The 22,289-nt window shown below is 38.1% G+C and overlaps 2 pseudogenes; one reads left to right on the top strand and one right to left on the bottom strand.

Moving 5' to 3' along the window:
- Positions 1 to 1,457: 1,457 nt before the first annotated feature.
- On the top strand, positions 1,458 to 6,929 carry LOC121746079 (annotated as a pseudogene).
- Positions 6,930 to 12,597: 5,668 nt separating this feature from the next.
- LOC121762863 lies at positions 12,598 to 15,194 on the bottom strand (annotated as a pseudogene).
- Between the last annotated feature and the right edge of the window lie 7,095 nt (positions 15,195 to 22,289).

Below are 22,289 nucleotides of genomic sequence, written 5' to 3' on the forward strand. Positions count from 1 at the left end.
GGTGAACAAATATGGCTAGGAAACTCATGCTTTTCCATATGTTGATGGCTCTATCCATGTTAACCGCCCGCCTCGAAGCCCGGGGCAAGTTTCCTATAGTGCACTTCATCGATGCCATGAGCAGGCCAATCGATCTTCACATCCGATCCGGTGGCTTGTCGAGCTCGGCTCAGCTACAGCCAGGCCAGGATTATGGGATGAGACTGAAAGTGGACGACGTACACTCCGTGATGAGTGTATGCGGCTCTACATTTGCGTCGTTTAATGCGTACGAGCCTGCCCGTGATAAAGGGTACGCCGCCGTGTTTTGGAGAGGTAGCTACAAAGGGTTTTACATGAGCCATAACAAGGTTCATTGGAATCTGGTGGCTCGTTGGGAATATGAATAGTTTTCTATTTTAATTTTGTAATCATTTCAAACAAATTTAGTTGGATTTGTCTCTTTTTGTATGTTGTAGTAGCATTCTGTTATGGGAATCAAGCTTTGTGTTTTTATTATTTCTGCAACATCTGTTTGTAAGTGTGAATAATAAAATGTGGTATTAAATTTTGAGCAAATGACATTCTATTTTTTTTCAATTAAAGCCTCAGCCTCTAAGATTGTTCGTAACCTGATGTGCAGCAGCTATTGTGTAATAACATATTGTACATAAAATTGAAATAAAAATACTCCATCTATTATTTATAGTTGAGGCATTTTTTTTTAATGTGCTTAATGGTGAATCAATTCTATAACCTTCCATGTCACATTTTTGTGCCTATAAATAGGTGGAGTTTGGGAGAAAAGAATAAAACCACAACAAACATTTTCCACCTTTTTTTGCTCTTTGCATCATAGTGTGTATTTTATGAGCATTGTCTAGCTCGATTCTCGTAACTCCACCAAGTTTGCTGGTGTCTGGCAGGTTTGAGATGCTTCTACACGCTAGCATGAAGTGATTTTATCTTGGGGGACAATACGTCAATCCGTGAGCACTAGTCGGACCGTAATTTGTCATGTGGAAATAGGGTTTTCCTTGACTCGACTTATTGTTGGTTTGTTTTATTATTTTCATTGTAATTTCCCTTCCACTTATTGTTGTCCTTTCCATATTAATTAATCTATTTCTCTCTCTTATTTTTTTTCCTTTTTTCCTTTCTGTTTTACTTTACCAATTTCTTATTAAAATTCGTAACGATCACAAATAAGACTATTTTTCGTACACAAATGGAGTAATATAAATAATTATTTTTCATAACAATTATTCGCTCCATTCTGGTTAAGATATTAATACTAATGGATATAAGATATTAATACTTGTTGGTTAATACATTTTAATTGAAAAGAGAAAATGTCGTGTAAATATTAAAGGCAGAGAGAGAGCGTTAAATGTTTTATGGTAAAGATAAAAAGTGATTGGATATGGAGATTAAACAAATTTCATTATCTCCAACAATTTATCCTAATTAAACATTGTGAATAAAATATTTCACTTTATATAAATAGAAGTTTTCATAAAATCAAACAAGAGTTTTCATCAACTCTACCTTGTATCTGGCGTGATGCTTGCAACAAGCTGTTGATCATTTTATTTTCCTTAAACAATGTCTATCAGCGAGGAATTCCAAGCTAGTAAGTAGTTTCATCTCTAGATTTCCTATTTGTTTTTTACTCGTGTAGTTTTTCGGAACCCGAGTTCGTCAGATTGACGTAATTTCCTTGAAAAATTCCCGTGAAATCGTTTAAATCTGTTAATCTGAATTGAAATTGGTCTGGTTTGCCTCTATTTGAAACGTTCCTTTTTACTTAATTGGGGAAGCCTAAGTTTTACAATTTTCATCTGATTTTAGGCGTTTTTTATTTTGGGAATCAAGTCGTGAATAATATGCTCTCTTTTGAATTGATTTATGCTGATGCTTCTTCTTGTTTGTTTTGTTATTGAAAAGATATTGAAGCCTTACCCAATATAATACAAAGGAAATATGCGCTGTTACGAGATTTGGATAAGAGCTTGCAAGGTATGTCACACCAGAAAATTACTACTCCTGTTGTTTGTTTGTTATCTTTAGTTCTTTCCTTTTTTGTTGATATGAATCATCACAGTCGTGGTAGCTGCAAACGAGATGCAAAGAGGATATAATCGAAGTTGTTTCATGGTTATCTTTAGTTCTTTCCTTTTTGGTTGGAGTCGTGTAGTCACGCATGTTGGTAGCTTAGTTTTTTTAGGCGTCTTCGGTAGTCTGTTACGGACTCAAAGTCTAGGTTCTCTCTCATAACAGACTAGTCTTTTGGGCTCAGTTCTCCAGTTTGGTCTGTATCATAGTCACACATGTCGGTAGTTTAGTATGGTTTGGAGCCCTGACTATGTAATTCTCTCAAGGTTTGACCGAGGGTGGTTTGGAATTTTGAGAGCACACATGTTGGAATTGATAGATGACTGTACTTCCTTTGCTAGGAAAGTATATACTCCTTGGATGGTTGATAAGGATTGGTAATTTCTTTTGAACACCTTGGTATTGAACTACAATAGCTAAAGGCAAAGCCTTCCTTAGTGAATTAATTGTATGCTCTCTCTGTTCTAAGTTAATCGATTCGTATACATTTATGGACGTCTCAAGCTAAATGACTCATTCCTCTTTTGGCAAAAATCAATCCTTTAAACCTTCCTTATATTAGTCGTACTTTATTCTTTTTTCATTTATTTAATTTATTCTCTCCATTAAATAATTTATTCTCTTTCTACTTAACTCACTAAACACCATCTTAAATCTCATGCCAAAAAGAAACGTCTCTATTAACTAGATTAACTTGGGACAAAGGGTATCTTTTATTTCCTACTTCTCTTACAATGTATTGCTTTTTGCTTACAAACAAACACGACCTTCTTCACTTTCATTCTCTTACACAGGACAACACAAACCATTTGATTGTACACTGCCCCATTTGATTGTCAGTGAAAGTTCACCGCACCATTTTATACGCAGTGAAAGGCGGTGGTACTGAAATAACAATGAAACTAAAGATATAACAATGAAACTAAGATATGATAACTAGAAGACTCTTTCTTAACTAAGGATATCTAACAATCTAAAGGTGTCTTCAAGTGGTATCCATAGTCTTCTCTTTGCCCATCCATATGCTAAGACTCTTCTCTGCGTCTTCTCTCTTCTTCTGTATTCCTCATTTGTGCACGAGCCGCATGAGCCACAAGTGCACGCTATCAAAGTGCATGACCAGGCCACCACGCTTAAAGTTTCTGGTGGCAGTGAGGTTGACGACTCTCCAAGGGTGGTTCCTCTTCCACCTTGAGAACAAGCTGTTTTTTAGCACCATTGCAGCTGATACGGATCATCACGGACGTGGAAACAGTAAACGAGATGTGAAGAGGATAGAGTCAGTTTTTTCGTGGTTATCTTTATTTCTTTCTTTTTGGTTAGAGTCTTGTAGTCATGGATGTCTTCGATTGTTTAGTTTTTTCAGGTATCTTTATTTTGCGTATCTCTAGTATTTGATTTGGTTAGAATTATTGGCTATTTCATTCCCTTGGGGTTTGAAAGGGGAGACAGTCTGGAATTTTAGTTTGTATTGGTACTTTGCCAAGGCATCTCAAGAGGAGTCTGTATTCCCGTCCAATTCAATCGTTCATTTATGAGTTGTATTGTCAATCCATTTGTGTGCATATTTTTATCTAACAGTTGCAGTGATTGTTCTCTGTCATTATCACTAACACCTTGTGTGAAACTGATCGGCAGTCTTTCAGTAGTTACTCTTATATTTTGTTTCTTGAAGGCTGCCTTTGTACTTGTTCAAACAGCATAAACTATTCAAGTCAGTGTCGAATAAAGTGAAATGGCTAGCTTCTACAAGTCTAATTTGTAAAATCTAAGCTTTCAACTCAGTGTCGTATACAGTAGAATGGTTTATAATATTTCACCATAGTGTTCTCTCACTGCATGCTAGATTCCCATATTTTAACTTTTCAACCTGTCTGCTACATAAACCAGGCAATACTGATAAAGTTTTGCTTGGGATATGAACTGGTTCCTTTCTTCTCAGCATTTCTGGATTTTCAAACGTGTAAGAAAAAATCCATGCAGAAACATTGTGGCCATGCTTTCTTGTCTCATTGATTTCCTGTATCATATATCAACAAACAGAAATTCAGAAGCAAAACGAACAGCACTGTGAACAGGAGATAGATGATATGAAGCGTGGTATAAAATCCGGTAGCATCACACCCAATTCTTCTCTTCTCAAATTTACAGACGATGCTGTAGATGAGCAAAAACATGCCATAAGGATTGCCGATGAGAAAGTAGAATTGGCGGTTCAGGCTTATGACTTGGTACTGAACCAACACTCCCTAATCTGTGTGGTGATTCTATATGATAGTGTGCTTTGTTTTTGAATGCGTATCAAGATATTTTCATCGTTCCTGATTGTATCTAATCATTACTTTAATCTTATTCCAATAATACTTGTTATAATTTATTAATTTCCTGTATGTGTATATATTAGCTCTGTTTGTTATTTCGTGTTTATGACTGGGGATACTAAGAACTTCTACTTTTAGCAGATGTATCTTGCTTTGGTTTCAAACAATATGTATATTGTTAAAGGGGGAGAGACCTGCACATGAACTGTTTAATTATTTGACAGACAAAATAGTAATGATCAGTTGGCAAACCAACACATCCCAACTGCTTCAAGAAAAGACTCTAAAGACACTTCTTGGAATTAAACGCATTAAACTCCCCTTTGCGTGGATCTTTGGCCAATGCCAATGCCGATGCTACTAAATGCAAGACATAGATAAACCCCTCACAAACCTCAAGGGTATTTATTCTAATCATTCCTACCATGAAACCAAATAGTCGAGAACTGATAAAGAAGACATAATGAAAGGACTGTAATCAAAACAAACTACTGGAAATAAGAAAGACTCTACTAACAAATATATCTCTTTCGCTCTTGATCCAACTCAGCAAAGAACGCAACCTTCCTTGGCCTCTCGTGTCGACCTTCAGCGGTCCATCCGTACTATCATTTATACTAGAGATACTGCAGGAAAGCCTGTTCACATAAAAAAATTAAATTGGATAACTGGAGAAATATACAGTTACCGTATTGCTTTTGATTATGGTAACACATAAACTGTGATCCGTACAAGACATGGAAACATGGGATATAATGAAAACATGGGATATAATGAATATCTATTGGTCAACAGGATGTTGTAGTTCTGGTACCAAGATTGGGATCCTTGTACAAATCTCATGAAACATGTTTTCTCTAATGCAGAGTTTTAAAAGTTGATCATTTTTCTTTGACAAGAATCTCTCTTGTTCAAAATTGTATAATTACTGAATGGTTATATGACCAATAGACTTGAATATCAAAATCGAAGATGTGTTGGATATGGAGAACCATCATAAATCCATGATATTGTGGTAAAAGAGGATTTCCTAAACACAAATGGGATTACTTTCTTGCATGTACTATAGAGCTTTCCTGGCTTAATCTGTGCATATAGCTTGTTGCCTTAACGAGTACTTTTTTTGATGGAAAAGGTAGACACTCACATTCAACAGCTTGATCAATACTTGAAGAAATTTGATGAGGATCTACGGCGTGGTATTCATCTAGTTGCTCTAATATAACTCTTTATCTGAATATGGTCCAGTTGCAGAGTGCCATCTGCTAATGTATACAATGAATATATATATCTTGTTTCTCACAGTTAATGTATCTTTTGGTATGAAATAGCCGAAAGGGATGCCATAGCTGCAACTCCTCCAACTCATTATATGAATGTCAAAGCTGGAAGGTCTGGCAAAACTAGCAATAGAGGGCGTAAGAAGTAAACCCTTACTCTGGACTCAAATAAATAGAATTCCTGTGCAATTGTCTAGAACTTTGCATGATTTGTATGTTCAGATTTCCCTTGTGAAGGTTACTTTTACCTAAATCCGAAAATTATGTGTTGTGTGAGAGTGTTAATTTAATTAAAACCTAAGTCATTCCCAACTCCCACACAGAAGAAAAAGAGGAGAAACTGCGAGCAGGCAATGATGCTGTATGTGATAATCCTTGTTGGCTAGTGCGCTTTAGGTTTGTATCTCAGTTTTCGAAAATATTGTAAATTCTCTGGGATGTCAGCTACAGGAATGAATGTAAATAGCTAGTCGGGAGCCAGTCTATCTGTTGATGGAAAGAACTATTGTTGTCTTATGGAAATATTTTTGGAGCCTTATGAGTGCAAGTATATGATTTTTGATTGAGTAAATGTAATCTTTTATGCAGGACGTGCGTTGCAGCAGCAAATGTATCTGTGGTCTCACCCTCTGGAACTGGTGCAACGACTGCAGCAAATCCCAGGCATGGAATTAGATCTGCCTGTTGACCCAAATGAGCCCACGTATTGTTTTTGCAACCAAGTGAGCTATGGTGAAATGGTTGCATGTGACAATCCCGATGTAAGTAAACAACTCCCTCCTTGCTTCTTTCCCACCTTGAGTATGAGATGACAAAATTTGCGGCTTTTGTATGCAGTGCAAGATAGAATGGTTCCATTATGGCTGTGTTGGGCTTAAAGAACAGCCAAAAGGCAAATGGTATTGTTCAGATTGTGTCGGGAGCCAAAGGCGTAGGAAAGTGAGATAACGGACTCTGACTTGCTTCCCAAGTAATACTTCGTATGTTAATAAAAACTTCCACGTTTCGAATTTGAACTACAAAGTCATGACTGAATTTGCGGTGTAACGAATGCTACTTTGCTACAGATATATGAAGAGTGATATTGCATTGTCCTCGACTTCATGCAATATAGCACCCATTGATAATGTACTCTCGTTCTGCGTAAACTCTGATATTAACGATGAGAGTGGAGTTATCAAAGATTAGATGTATTCATATTAATTTAGATCAAGTTTAATAGTGTTTGATTTGATTTGATTTGATTTGATTTGATTATCTTGTTAGATTAGATGTTCTCAATTTAGAGTAACTTAAAATTCCAGCTTATGCAGTTAGGCGTCTAGTATTGCAGCTCAATGTTACTCATCTTACAAGGATAATAGTTTCTTAGTATTCTTGTTAGAAAAATAGCCTAATTATTTATTTTTAGACAGAGCGTATGTAAATGCAATAGCTACTTAAGATGAAAATTGTGCTGAGAATATTTATTCTTTTGTAAGCTAGGTTGTGTTTGAATTGGTAGATAGGGACAATTAGAGTGCATTTAATGGCCCTATTTGGCGTTTGATTTGTTGGTTAAATTTTTTGCGACCCGCTCAATGGCAAGAGCATATTGAATTAAGGCTGAAAATTACTGTTTTATTGTCATTAAAAATTCAGTGATAATAATCTATGTAACACTATTTCAATCTTAAATTCCATGGAATTAATAATTTAGCTCACAGTTTTGGAAATATAGATAAAGTCAGAGGATAGTTTTATAATTTCCTACTATAGTGTGGCTTTTAAATAACAAATCAAACATGTGTTATTAAGGACTATAGATAACATATCATCAATTCAAACACCATAAATAAAAATAGAAAACCAAGAAAAACATTATTGCAAAATAGTTGTGTTCTTATCAAAATGAAAATAAACTCCAATTCAAACACCCCTTTTAAGCTTATAGAATTATTTTAATGGGCTGTGCATATAGTGTTTGGTTTTCCATTGGACTTTCATAAAAAGTAGGTAGAATGATATTCTTATCCTTCACTTGACAATTATATTCCACCTTTATCCTCACTTAAATAATACACTTAGGCAAAGCTCAATCAGATTTATTGCTGCTTTCTACTTTTATGTACTTTTTTCACCTCATCAAAATAGTCTCTATTCATTCATTTTGCTCCGTCTCACCAAAATTAGCCGATTTTTATAGTCTCTCTGTCCACCATTAAATATTCCATTTTCTTTTCCATTCATCCGCCATTAAGTTAAATTTCACTTTTACCACTTTTGGCTAGTGGTACCCCACCTTCCACTAACTTTTCATCACATTTTTTTACAAAGTCAAACAATATTTTAAAATCCGAGCCGATACATGTATTGGCGGACGGAGGGTGTATTTCGTAAATTTTCTCTACTAAAAATACTCAAATTACCTTTTCTTTCTATCTCCGTATTACTTAAGCAATTTCGCATTTAAAACTCGTGTCATCCCTAAAGTCTCTGCTTTTATGCGACGGAGGGAGTATTAATTTTATAGTAATTGTAAATAGAATGAGTTGGTGGAATGTTATGCCACTTACTAAAAATAGTAAAAATGAAATGAGACATTTATTGAGGACCCTCCAAATTAATAAATACGTGACATTTAATGGGGACCAGAAGGAATACAAGAAGGGGCCAAGGTAGTGAGAGGATGCGACTAAAGTGTAAAACAATCGTCTATGTATGACGACCCGGAATTAACCAACGAAATTGACTATAAATAATGAAAAAAAACACCAAATATTTTATCTTAGACAAATGCATGAAGAGAGGACATTAAATCGCCTCGACTCAATATAAATGCTGAACACTGTACAATTACCTACGAGTTAATTAACCAACATCTACTACCTTCATGAAAATTAGATAAATAAATAAACCAATAAGTACTCAGATATTATGCACACCTTTCACACAAATTGAAAAGACTTTGTAAAGGAGTGATAACGATAATAACATCTTTTTTCTGAACCCAATTAACAAAAATAAAGAAAAAAAAAGAGGAAAAGAAAACAAGCAAGCCATAGAACCCTAAATCAATATGTGAAGGGGTGAATGTATAATTTCGATGCCTATAGGCATGCAATCGCGCATGGAATCGGAAAATGTTTTTTTTTTTAACAATGTTGGGATTTAATGAAGATTGGTAAGCTCATTGTGATGGGAATTGTTTGGGTGCTGTCACTCACACAACGCTATAATCCAATTCGTGTATATATTTCACAGAAACGTGAAATCAAAGTAGGCGATAAAGTAGCCGGAAGGCATGGAAATAAAGGTATCATTTCAAAAATTTTGCCGAGACAAGATATGCCTTATCTGCAAGATGGAAAACCTGACATTGCATACACACAGTACAACACACACACACATAAATCACTCACTACACCGCAAACCAGTGTTTTACAAACCGAACCACACCGATCGAGAACCAGAAACCGGTTTTATCTTTTAAAATGCTTTGTCCAATTTTTTTTTCCAAACGAGTGCATAAATAAATGACTCAAGCAACGTGGGACGAATGGAGTATGTACCTAAAGGAATCAAACCCAGGACCTCTTGTCTAGGAAATCAACGTCTCTACCACTCCACCACATGTACTTGAATGAAATTTTGTGAACCTTAATTATTCTTATACATTAACATGTAACTTTTTGTCCACACAAATTAATAATTTAATTTATATTTTCTTAAATAATTGTTAGTTGTGATATATTAAATTTTAATTTCTATCCACTAAATTAATATGAAATTATCAATTTATATATAAAATATGTAATCCCTCTATTCCATAATGTTGAGTCATTTTTTCTATTTTGGGCATTCCATAGTAGTAGAGTTATATCATTTTTAATTAAAAGTAACACCATTCTCACTCTTACTTTTCCCTCTCTTTTGCTTTAGTCTCTATTACTTTATCTCCTACTTTATTAGCATTTTTTTAACTTAATACATTACACACCTTTTTCATAATCTTCGTACTGGAAAGAAATGTCTCCTCTACTATGGAACAGAGGGAGTACTTTTTTAGCTACACTAATAATAATTTATGTATTTATTAAATTTTATAATTCAATTATTTAATATTCTTCATAATTAACAATAATTATATATACAACGATGAATATGTTTTTATACGTATATTGATTATAATTTATTACTAATGAAATTAATATATTTTTGTAATTTGACCGGATGGACTGGTTGTTAAATTACTAGTCGAACCTTTTTACCTTGCAAATAGATATAACTAATACCGGTTCACTCACCGGCCCAGTTTTTAAAACATTGCCGCAAACACACTACACATATACACATACACAATACCCATCATTACACACACAATATATTGTGGATGATAAAGAGATGAATCAAAAATAGATTATTTTTTTTATAATAAAGAGCATAGACATACTATAATGAAGACATAAAAATTTACTCTTCTCGTCCGCCCTCTATTAATTGTCCACTGTTATCATTTTCATCCGCTCTCTATTAATTGTCCACTTTCACTTTTTCCATAAATGGTAAGTAGGTCCCACATTTCACTAACCTATTCAACTCATATAGTATTATAAAATCAATAAATAAAAGTGAGACTCATATTTCACTAACTTTTAACTCAATTTCTTTTACATTTCTTAAAATCCGTGCCGGAATCAAAGTGGACAATTAATGGGGAACGGAGGGAGTACAAAATAATGATATATTAAACACAATAAAACATATATAAAGAAAATCCAAAAATAATATAATAGACAGAGAGAAAATATAACAATAGAAAAATAAAATGAAATAAAATAAATTGAAAACTAACGGTCAACATAAAAAAGAGAATTAAAAAATATTTTTATAGTTATACATTGTGTAAGGTCCTGGATTGGACAATTATCTTATATGATAATTGATAACTATCTCAACAACCTATGTTATAGATGTTAATATGAAGACATTTCTATGTCAACTAATTGCAGTTGACATACATATGCTTTCTGTTGGAATCTAGATTTTTACATGTCAACAGAAGGACATGTGTATGTCAACTATATTTAATTGGAATATAAATATATTCGTGTTGATATTCATAACATAGGTTGTTGATATAATTGTCAGTTATCAATTTAAAATAGTTATCGATCATATTCCATCGTAGATATTGCTATGTATTGTGCATATATTTGTGGGTACCCCAGTGTATATATTGCTATGTATTGTGCCATATATTTGTGGGTATTCAATAAGTATGTACAATGTGAGTGTAGTTGCATGTATAGTGTGCGAATTGTGTGGGGTTTAGTGTGTATTTGTATTATGTGTGTTGTGTATATTCGATTAGTGTTTGTATTGTGTTTATTCATGAAGCATGTGTTGATATGTAAGTAGTGTGCGAGGGTGCTAACTCATACTTAAATTTCTAACTACAACTAAATGAAAGGAATTAGATTATCAAATCAAGGGTTAAGATCACTCAATTCTAAGTAATGATACAGTGTACAAAAAATGTCAATTAGGATTTTAATGTCAATTAACAACAAATTAGTTGTAACTAACTATTAAAAAATACTCCACATATATCAAAACTTTAAATGCTATAACTATCTCGATTCAAATTATATTTTTGCACCACATATATCAAATTAAAGATAATTTTATAAGGATTCTAACAAGATCCTACATGCATATGTAAATTTTGATAAAATTTTCATAAATGTTTATATATTTTGTAAAACGGTTTTATATTATTACAACTTGCATAATATGTCAATATAATGCTTGTAAAATGTCAATAAGAACATAATGTTGACATTGCCAGTCTTCATGTTGATATATGTAATACATTATATTGACAGTGTATTCTGAAACCCTAAATTTGACAGTTGTTATCATCTTTTTCATACTCCCTCCGTCTCAAGGTAGTTGAGGCATTTCTTTTGCGCACGAGATTTAAAAAATTGATTTGGTTAATAGTTAAAACGGAGACAGTAAAGTAAGAGAGAAGATCTGAGGGTAAAGTAAGAGAGAAAAGAGATTTTACTAAAAGAAGAAATGACACAACTACCTTAAAACAAACTAAAAAAGGAATACGACTCAACTACCTTATGACGGAAGGAGTATTAAAACAAGAAAAACAAAATTATACATGGCAATTTATAAACCTTAGATCTTTAAAATCCTAAGGTCTTAAATTTAATGTACTCTCTCCGTCTGCCAGAAGGAGTCTCATGTTGAATTCGGCACAAATTTTAAGAAATAAAAGAAAGTGAATGAGAAAAAGATGAATGGATGTGAGACTCATTTTTATATACTCCTTCGTCCCATTAAAAATATGTATACTTTCCTTTTCATCCGTCTCACAAAAATATGTGCATTGGAAAGTTATTTCAATTTATTACCCATATACATCAACTTATTTACAATTATACCCACCATAAACACTACTAATAATGTGGGTCCCATTATCTACTAACACTATTTTTAACTACCCTTCCCCTCCTATCTCCTACTAACCAATTTTGTCTTAATCTCGTGCCATACAAATGACCATATATGTTTATAGAACGGATGAAGTATAATTTTATAATAGAAGTGAATGGAATGAACTAGTGATAAAAATGCGTATCTACAATTTAAAATAAAGTGAACTTGGACTTTTAATGACGGACGAGGGTAAAATAGATAGCAATTAAGAAATAGCAATTGATTATATGCTCGGCGTGGATAATTCTTTCAAATTTAATTTTATTTTACCAAACAAATAGTAATTTAGAATTATAATTCAAATATAATTCCAATTTCAAATCAGTTAAAAGCAAAATCAATAAAATAGTGATATATAATTTCTTGAGAGTGAAAATGAGATGAAAAGTGACGGAGATAATAATTAATGGACAATTCCAAAACAATTGAGTCTAACTAACACTAACCCTACCAAAATCAAATCCAAAACCAAACCAACTCGCCCCATCATTGCATCCCGCTTAAAAATAACACAACTCTCTTTTATTCTTTTCTGCTGTTAAACAATTGTTAAGCAGCATTCCATCACCTCACCTCAGTAGTCCATGCCACCCATTCCTCCGCCGCCCATTGGTGGTCCAGCCTTCACCTCTGTCGGTTGCTCTACCACAATCGCCTCTGTTGTTGTCATCAATGAAGAGACACTGCCAAACACAGCAATTATAGCCGAACATCGGTCATGGGAGAGACAAAGAGGAATATTCGTATAGTTCTATTTATCCATAGAGAGTCGGGGGGGTTTTTACCTAGCAGCATCAACGAGCACAGTTCTAATGACCTTCAACGGGTCAATGATTCCAGCCTTTACCATATCCACGTATCACCCACAATTTATACGTACATTTTTAGGATTCAGAGCATATAACCGCACACAATCTCTGTTGAAAAGCGCGGTATTATTATGTATCCATATTACCCTTAGCTGCATCATATCCGAGGTCTGGATTTTCTGATTCCAACAATTTGCCAACCACAACGGCTCCCTCCACACCGGCATTTGATGCAATGTGTAAACCGGCGTCTGCATTTACAAAACCCTAGTACTCAGGGCAGAGGGTCGAGATATATCTAGGTGCCATTACTATAATGGATCATAATCATCAAATCATACCTTCAAAGCATTTTGAAATATTTGGACACCAATCTTCTGATTGAAGTTGGCTGTTGGTAGCTTCTCCAATTCTTTGGCTGCGTACAGGAGAGCAACACCTCCACCTATAATATAATACGAAGATCATCTCAGCATCTCTTTCCTGATTGTTCAGCCAAAAAATTAAAAACCGTGGTGAAACAGGAAACGTTACCGGGCAACAATCCCTTCTCTACAGCTGCTTTTGTGGCGTTAAGAGCATCAGTCACTCTCCTTTCTTCTCACCAACTTCTGCTTCGCTGGCTCCTCCCAATCTGAGAGAATGGTTTAAAATTTTAGTCATATCCATCTCATTTAAGAAAAAAACTTTTTTGATGACACAGGCGATTCAAGAGAGCAAAAAGTAACCTTTAGCACAGCTTACACCGCCGGAGAGCTTGGCAAGCCTTTCTTGCAACTTCTCCTTGTCATAATCGGAGTGCTCAATTCAACTGCTGACCTGATCTGCATTTATAGAACATACATGTAAACATGGATAAAAGAAACGGAGAAATCAAAAGTTATTATAATCATAGCTCAAAAGCAGCACTGTCAGAATTAACACAACCTGCTCGCATCTTTCTCAATGGATTTCTTCTCACCAGATCCATCAAGAATAACAGTATCATCCTTTGATATGGTTATCTGTGAAGGACAAAACACCAGATCAGCTAAACCCGTAAAATGCAGGCAGGTTAAGACAACGACAAATAAGTCTAGCAGATCTAACCTTCTTGCACGATCCCAGTATATCCAGTTCCACATCATCCAAGTTCATTCCAAGCTCTTCCGTTATGACCTGTCCACGTGAATTTTATTACAAAAAATGCAACACCAAATAAAATCATTGCATAAAAAAGAAGATTACAACATGATACATACTTGGCCCCCAGTTAAAACAGCAAGATCCTGCAAGCCCCGATTTCCTGTTCTCACCGAACCCAGGGGCTTTGATTGCACAGACCTTGATTCCAGCTCGAAGCTTGGTTAAGGATAAGATGTGGCCAGTGCATCACTTTCCACATCCTCCGCGACTATCAGAAGTGGCCTTTGCCTCTGTACAGATAGACACATCAGCTCAACACATATTTACATCTACTTTGAACTTCAGAGCTAAAACAAATAAGCATACCTTCAAAGCCAATTTCAAGGACTTTAACAATAGCATTTATGCTAGAGATTTTCTTCTCATAAATAAGAATAAGAGGATCCTCCAATTCCTATCAATGGGAAGAGCCAAATGTTAAACAATTCAAGAAGATGGGAAAATGATTTTCTTCAAGCTAGTATGACTTTCAAAGATAAACCTTGTTCGGGTATTTTTAAACACTAACACATTTCTGAGTCTTCGGGTTTGTGATGAAGTATTGGGGAGATATAGCCTCTGTCGAGCTTCATACCCTCAACTACAAGACCAAATTAGCCAAACACATTTATTTGATTAGTATGCTACAGATGTACACAAAACAATAAACACAGAGAAAGCAGCCCACACTTGAAAGCAAACAATTATATGATTGCTCCTTTGAATTCTCTCTACAATATCATTGTCTTATTCATTAAGGAAATTATAAAATTTCAGAATCTATGGATGAATTGTGCAAATCTATTTATTCATGAACATGCCAAATACCCTCTCCGTCCCACAAGAATATACACTCTTTTCCTTTTTTAGTCCGTCCCACAACAATATGCGGGTAGCATGAGTAAACTTAATATAAAGAAATAACTTTATTGGTGACACAATCAACATATAGTCCAGATACTACGAAGGTAGAATATGTGCCTAAGAAATTATCGTAAAACTTGTGCCCTAAGAACACATTCTGCCTTCATCTATTTACTGACGCGAAAACAACCCTAACCCCCTCTTGCTCTTGGTGCGATATTTTCAACCTTTTGAGGTATGTTTTGTTATAAATTGCTTATATTTTGTTAATACTTTATGCATCTTATACCTTATTTTGTTGGAAATTATCATTTTGGTGCAATTTTATTTTCTTGTTTAATTATGTTATTTGTTGAAATTTGTTTTACAGTTTAGGCAATTTGATGGAAATTTAGTAGGTTTGGCCAATATGAGATTTTTGGCTAATTACAAACATTATCAATCTTTCACAATTAATTTGAATGGCAAGTTCATCCAAGAGACGTGTTAGTTGTATTATTGTCACGCCCGCATTTCCTAAGGATAGGAAGTACAGTGGACCGCGACTAGGGGGAGGAATAAAGAAGCGGGGAAGAAAGGGGAGAACAAGAATACTTGACCCGAAAACGTTTAATTAGAGGAAGTTCACTTCAAAACAATGTACTGTAGCGACATTTCTAAAGTTAAAGTAAACAGAGTTTAAATGGAAACATTGTATCGGATTACAAAGCAGCGGAAAAGACCAAGAGATAGATAATGCCCGGGTATGACGACACGACACCATCCAAAAGGCAAAGTAAAAACACAATTTTGACTTTAAATTGCTCAACATTCCGTCATCCCCATCGTCGCTCAACCTGCACATTAAGAAAACAACATGCAGGGCTGAGTACTTATTGCACTCAGTGGACACACGCCAAAATCATAGTTTGTCATGCCATATCAGTGTAACCTTGGGTTTTAAGTGTAAGAAAATAACCCAAGAGTACACTAAAACATATTTCATAAATTCGACCTGCGCAGTCAATTTTCAGATATTGCCACCCTTATTCCCACCATCATACACTATCTGATCCAACGGGTGACAAGGGGCGTGGCCACACCCCAGGTCAACTAGACCGGCCCAACTTGCTCTCAGATGGCTCCCGATCTCGTGTACACTAGCCTGAGGGTTCGCAGCCCAACAGACCCGAATTCGATTAAACATATGTGGTAAACCACTTCAGAGTAGGTTTTCAAAACAAAACAGTTGGCAAGACAAACAGTTCATCTCCATAAACATTTCCGGAACAGCGTCCTGTATTAAAGATAACCCACAAAATAGTAAGGTAGAAAAGCCCACCTCAATTGCTTAGCTTTAAATAGTTCCCTTCTTCAACCACCAATTCCTCGTTAAAAGATCACCCTTTTGAAAGATAAATAAATATCATAATTAGAGTCAGGAAAGACGAGGTTTAAAAGACAATGCATGATTCCTACGTGGATGACTTCAACATCTAGCACGTTACACGTACACACACTTAACAACATCCTATAAGTCAATCACACAAAATCACACGTCCGAAACACACCACGCACGCACCCGACACGCATACAACGTACTCAAGACGCGCACACGACACGCAAACACTCATACTCCCGGCATACCCTCACTGTGCAAACGGCTCACTTGGCTCGGAAAAGGTTCGGAAAATGGATCGGCGTCTCGGCCTGGCTCGTATCTCGGCCGACCGTCCTCGGCCTGCTCTGGCACCGTCTCTGGCCGACTGTCTCGGCCGCCTGGCTCGGCACCTCGGCCGACCGTCTCAGCCGCCTGGCTCGGCACCTCGGCCGACCGTCTCGGCCGCCTGGCTCGGCACTGGCTCGGCACCTGGCCCGATCAAGTGTACACCCGTTTTCCCCCAACCCACGATTCTCAAACCTTAAACGACATTCCCACCATACATTCTACATCCCAAAACACACCCAAACCCATTGGGATCAACCCTTCAAAACTCTCCACAACACTGCCCTAGGCCGAACCCCAAAACTCTCGGCCAACACACACAAACCACCCGAACCAAACGCTTTGTTTTCCCCGAGCCATCACCTGGCCAACACATCCACATACCTCACACTATCGAAGCACCAGAATCACCCCCATTGCACACAAATACATCCCCCAAAAACATACATCCATCAGAAAAGTGCAGTTCACTTACAAAATCATTATAAAATCATCCCGACATCCAATGAAGCTGAAATTTACACACCACACCGAAGACACACCAAAGTTTAAACAGTTTAAAATTTCGTACTAAAAGAGATCGGTTGCCTCAGTCAAAAAGGGGTCGGAACCCACTGTCAGTCACCACCGAAGACATACCCCACACAAACACATAATCACAAAGCCTATTCAGCATCTAAAAATTCAAAACGTCCTAAATGCATGTGTTTTTCGAAATTATCATGAGTTAGGGTCTTGGGTTTACCTTCCCGGATGTTCAAGTAGTTCAAACGCTTTACTTCCTCTTCCGACTCCGATTCACAACGAGAGAGAGTAACACCTTGAAGAATCCAAGATTCGATGAGAGGGGATAGGAAGGAAAAAGGTGAGAACCGAGGGGGAGAAAGAGAGAAGCCTTACCGGTGAGAGAACAACTTCGAGAGAGAGAGAAATGAGCGACCGGTGATGAGAGGGAAAGGTTGAGAGAGAGTAGATAGTTTTTTTTTCTATTTTGGGATCGGTGTGAGGAGTGGGGAGAGGTTGAGAAATTAGTGGGAGAGGGGGGAGGGGGTTTTCGGAAAAAAGAGAGAGGGAGAGGGAGAGAAAACAATTAGTTAATTAGGATGTTTAATTCATTGATTAATTAATTAATCCCAACTAACAAATGCTTAGGTAAAACATACCACAAAAAAAAACAAAAAAAAATAAAATAAACAAATAAGATTACCAACCATATCTTAAACAAGATATTCACAAAAATCAAACCTTACTTAAAGAATAAAATTCTATATTTTTTTTTTTTCGGGTATTACATTCCTCCCACCTTAAAAGAAATTTCGTCTCGAAATTTGCCTAGATTACTCAAACAAGCTTCGGAAACTTCTCTCTCATCTTATCTTCTAATTCCCATGTGCTTCTTCGACCCCATGATTCCTCACCGTACTTTCACCGAAACATTGACTTATTCCTCAATTCTTGCACCCTTCGATCCAAAATAGCCTCGGGCTTCTCCTCATAACTTAGATCGGGATGTAGGACCATATCTCTTCTTGGTGAAACTATGTGTGACTGGGGGTCAAACACGTACTTCCTCAATTGTGACACATGGAAGACGTTGTGCATATTTCCAAAGTTTGGTGGTAGGGCCCAATCTGTATGCTACCGCTGCCCGACTCTATCCAAAATCTCGTACGGACCGATAAATCGGGGTCTCAGCTTCCTTTCACACCAAAACGGAGTTATTCCCTTAGAAGGGGAACTTTCAGAAAGACCTTTTCTCCGACCTCGAATTGTAAATCGGTCCTTCGAACATCCGCATATGTTTTTCTGTCGATCCTGTGCCTCCTTGATCCTCCCACGGATTTGTCAGACAATCTCTATCATCTCTTCTACAGAGTCTGGTCCGAGAATTCTTTCTCTCACCCACTTCATCCCAAATAAAGTGGCGATCTACACTTCTTTCCATACAATGCCTCATATGGAGCCATCTTGATAGTCGCTTGTAACTATTATTGTAAGCGAACTCAACCAATGGCAATACTTCTTCCCAACCCCAACCTCGATCTAGCACCACGGCTCGCAGCATATCCTCTAAGGCTTGAATCGTTCTCTCTGACTCGCCCATCGGTTGTGGGTGGAAGGCAGTACTAAAATTCAATTTAGTCCCCAACTCGCGCTGCAGGCTCGTCCAAAACCTAGAAGTAAATTTGGCATCGCGATCGGATGTAATTGTCGCTGGTACTCCATGCAAGCGTATAATCTTCCCGCACATATATTTTAGCCAACTCGTTGGATCCATAAGTAGCACGAACCGGTACAAAATGAGCAGATTTGGTGAGACGATCTATAATCACCCAAATCACAGTGTTTCCTCGCTGGGATTTTGGCAGTCCTATCACAAAGTCCATTGCAATATGTTCCCACTTCCATTCTGGAATCTCAAGGGGTTGCAATCTCCCATAGGGCCGTTGGTGTAGCGCCTTTACTTGTTGACATGCCAGGCATCTCTCCACAAATGCTGCAACATGCTTTTTCATACCGTTCCACCAAAATTGCCTCTTCATGTCTTGATACATCTTGGTACTTCCTGGGTGAGCAGCGTATGTGGTTTCATGTGCTTCTCTCATGATTTCGATCCTCAGGCCTTCATCCTTAGGCACACACAACCTTCCCTTGTATGTGAGACCATTATCCGCTGCCTCACGAAAGTTTCCGGGTTCACCCGTCCTCACTTCTGAGCGAATCTTCTCTAGTAACGTATCTCGCCGTTGAGCTTCCACAATTCTGGCTCTTAAGTTGGGTTCCATCACCAACGTGGCTACTATTCCTTCCACAGTCTCGGGCATTCTCACTACTTCCAACCGCATCTTACTGAACTCTTGGATTAGACTCTCCTCGATAGTAAGAAAGGTGGCCAGCTGTGATTGAGACTTCCTACTAAGAGCATCGGCCACTACGTTTGCTTTTCCCGGATGGTAATTTATACCACAATCGTAGTCCTTCACCAACTCGAGCACCTACGTTGGCGCATGTTCAACTCCTTTTGCTCAAAGAAGTACTTTAGACTCTTATGGTCCGTATATATCTCACAACGGACTCCATAGAGATGATGTCTCCAGATCTTCAGTGCGTGTACCACGGCTGCCAGTTCTAAGTCATGTGTCGGATAGTTCAGCTCATGGGGCTTCAATTGTCTCGATGCATATGCAATCACTTTCCCCTTCTGCATAAGCACACATCCAAGTCCCACCTTTGACGCATCGTGTACACCGCATAGTCAGTCCCTGACTCCGGTACAGCTAGAATTGGTGCGGTGGTCAATTTCTCCTTCAACAACTGAAAGCTCGCCTCACATTCTGGTGTCCAAATCATCTTGACTCCCTTTTTCAGTTGCTGTGTGTCATTGGCCTGGCTATCTTCGAGAATCCCTCAATGAATCTTCGATAATAGCCCGCCAGTCCTAAGAAGCTTCGAATTTCATTTTGTGTAGAAGGCGACTTCCATTCCTGCACCGCTTCCACCTTGGCCGGATCTACACGAATTCCATCTGAAGTTACTACATGTCCAAGAAAATTCACTTCCTTGAGCCAAAACTCGCATTTACTGAACTTGGCATATAGTTTCTCGTCCCTTAGGGTTGCTAGGACGGTTCTCAAGTGCGCTTTGTGCTCCTCCACGTTCTTTGAGTAAACGAGCACATCATCGATGAAAACTAGGACAACCGATCCAAATACGGTTGGAACACGCGGTTCATAAGGTCCATGAACACTGCCGGGGCGTTCGTCAGTCCAAAAGGCATCACAACGAACTCATAGTGACCATATCTTGTTCGAAAAGCCGTCTTGGGTACATCTTCTCGCCGAACCCTCAGCTGATGGTACCCAGACCTCAAGTCCATCTTAGAGAAGACTCCTGCCCCTCGAAGTTGGTCAAACAAGTCGTCTATCCTTGGTAGTGGATACTTGTCTTCAGCGTCAGTTTGTTTAGCTCTCGATAGTCGATGCACATCCTCATCGTTCCATCCTTCTTCTTCACAAACAACACTGGTGCTCCCCATGGCGACACGCTAGGTCTAATGAATCCCAATTCCAGTAGCTCTTGTAGTTGCACCTTAAGCTCCTCCAACTCTTTTGGCGCCATCCTATAAGGTGCCTTGGATATTGGTGCCGATCCGGGCTCCAGATCGATCGTGAATTCTACTTGCCTGTCGGGTGGGGGTCCCGGCAATGCATCGGGGAAGACATCGGGATATTCACTCACTATCACCAACATCTTCTATCTTCCTGTCTTTCTTCTCCTCCCCATTCAAATAAACAAGGTACGCTGGACATCCCTTCCTCATCATTGTAGTGGCTTGCAGCGCGGAGACAATGGACTTGCGTCGGTTCATTGAGATTCCGTAAAACCTCGTCGGCTCTTTTCCTGGGGTTTCAAACGAAATTTCCCTTCTCTACAATGAAGGGTAACGTGGTTCTCCGCTAACCAATCCATACCAAGATTATGTCTACGCTACCCATCGTCATTACTTGTAAATTATGAGCCAACAAACTGAGTTCACATATTCCAAAGTTCACACACGCACAAGATCGGGATATATCTATAGTCCCGCCTACCGGTGAGGTCACACTCATAGTGGGTTCGGTCTTAACAGTAGGTAATTCCAAAGTATCCACACAAGACGTTGATATAAAGGAATGCGACGCACCCGTATCATTATCAAGACAATGATCCCTGTAGGATTGTGTGATGAAGAGTGCCCCTACCTGCCAAGTTCCTTGCCCAAAGGTTTTTCTTTCCCATTTGCCGGCTGTTTCCCCTTCAAGGCGTAGGCTCTTGCTTGCGACGACAGTCCTGGCGGGTGTTGCGTTGAGGTGCGTAGTTTTGAGAGTGCAGGGTAGTGCCTGGGATGGTGGACGGAAAGGAAACCTAACTGGTTCTGTCTCGCCCCTGTCCCCATGTCCTTATTTGGGCAATCGGAAGTAATGGCCACTTCCACACAGCTGAAGCATCTGGGGTCTCGACACTCTCCGGTGTGGTACTTGAAGCATCTTCCACATTGAGGGTTCCTCGGCGGAAAGCTTGCCCTCGGGTGATAGGTATTCTGTCTCCCGCCATTGTAGGGTGGGTTCTTCATGTGTTGTGGCCTCTTGCCACCCATACTGAGTTTGATCACCATCCCACCTCCTCTTCTCTTGATGGACCTGACTGAGCTTGTAGGGGTGTCGCGTTTGTTGTCGCCACCACTTTGGTTTAGGGAGTGCATCTTCCAGTCCAGTGCACAAGTCAAGATCTCCGAGTAGGAGAGTTCTCCTCGACAAGCCAATGCGGCCTTATCTCATCCTTGAGCCCGGCCCGGAACTTCACCGCCCATTTCTCGTCGGTGTCCATCAACTCGGGCGCATATCGTGTGCCATCTGTGCGAGGGCTCGGTCGTACTAATTACAGTCATTCGGCCTTGGCTCAGCGTGTGGAATTCTACCACCTTGGCCCGTCTGTACGTCTTTGGGACATACTTGTTATCAATCTCCATTTTAAACTCCTCCCATGTTAACGCTTCCAAGCGTGCAGGATTCATAGT

The sequence above is a fragment of the Salvia splendens genome, chromosome 1, assembly GCF_004379255.2.
Source record: "Salvia splendens isolate huo1 chromosome 1, SspV2, whole genome shotgun sequence".
NCBI classification, from domain to species: Eukaryota; Viridiplantae; Streptophyta; class Magnoliopsida; order Lamiales; family Lamiaceae; genus Salvia; species Salvia splendens.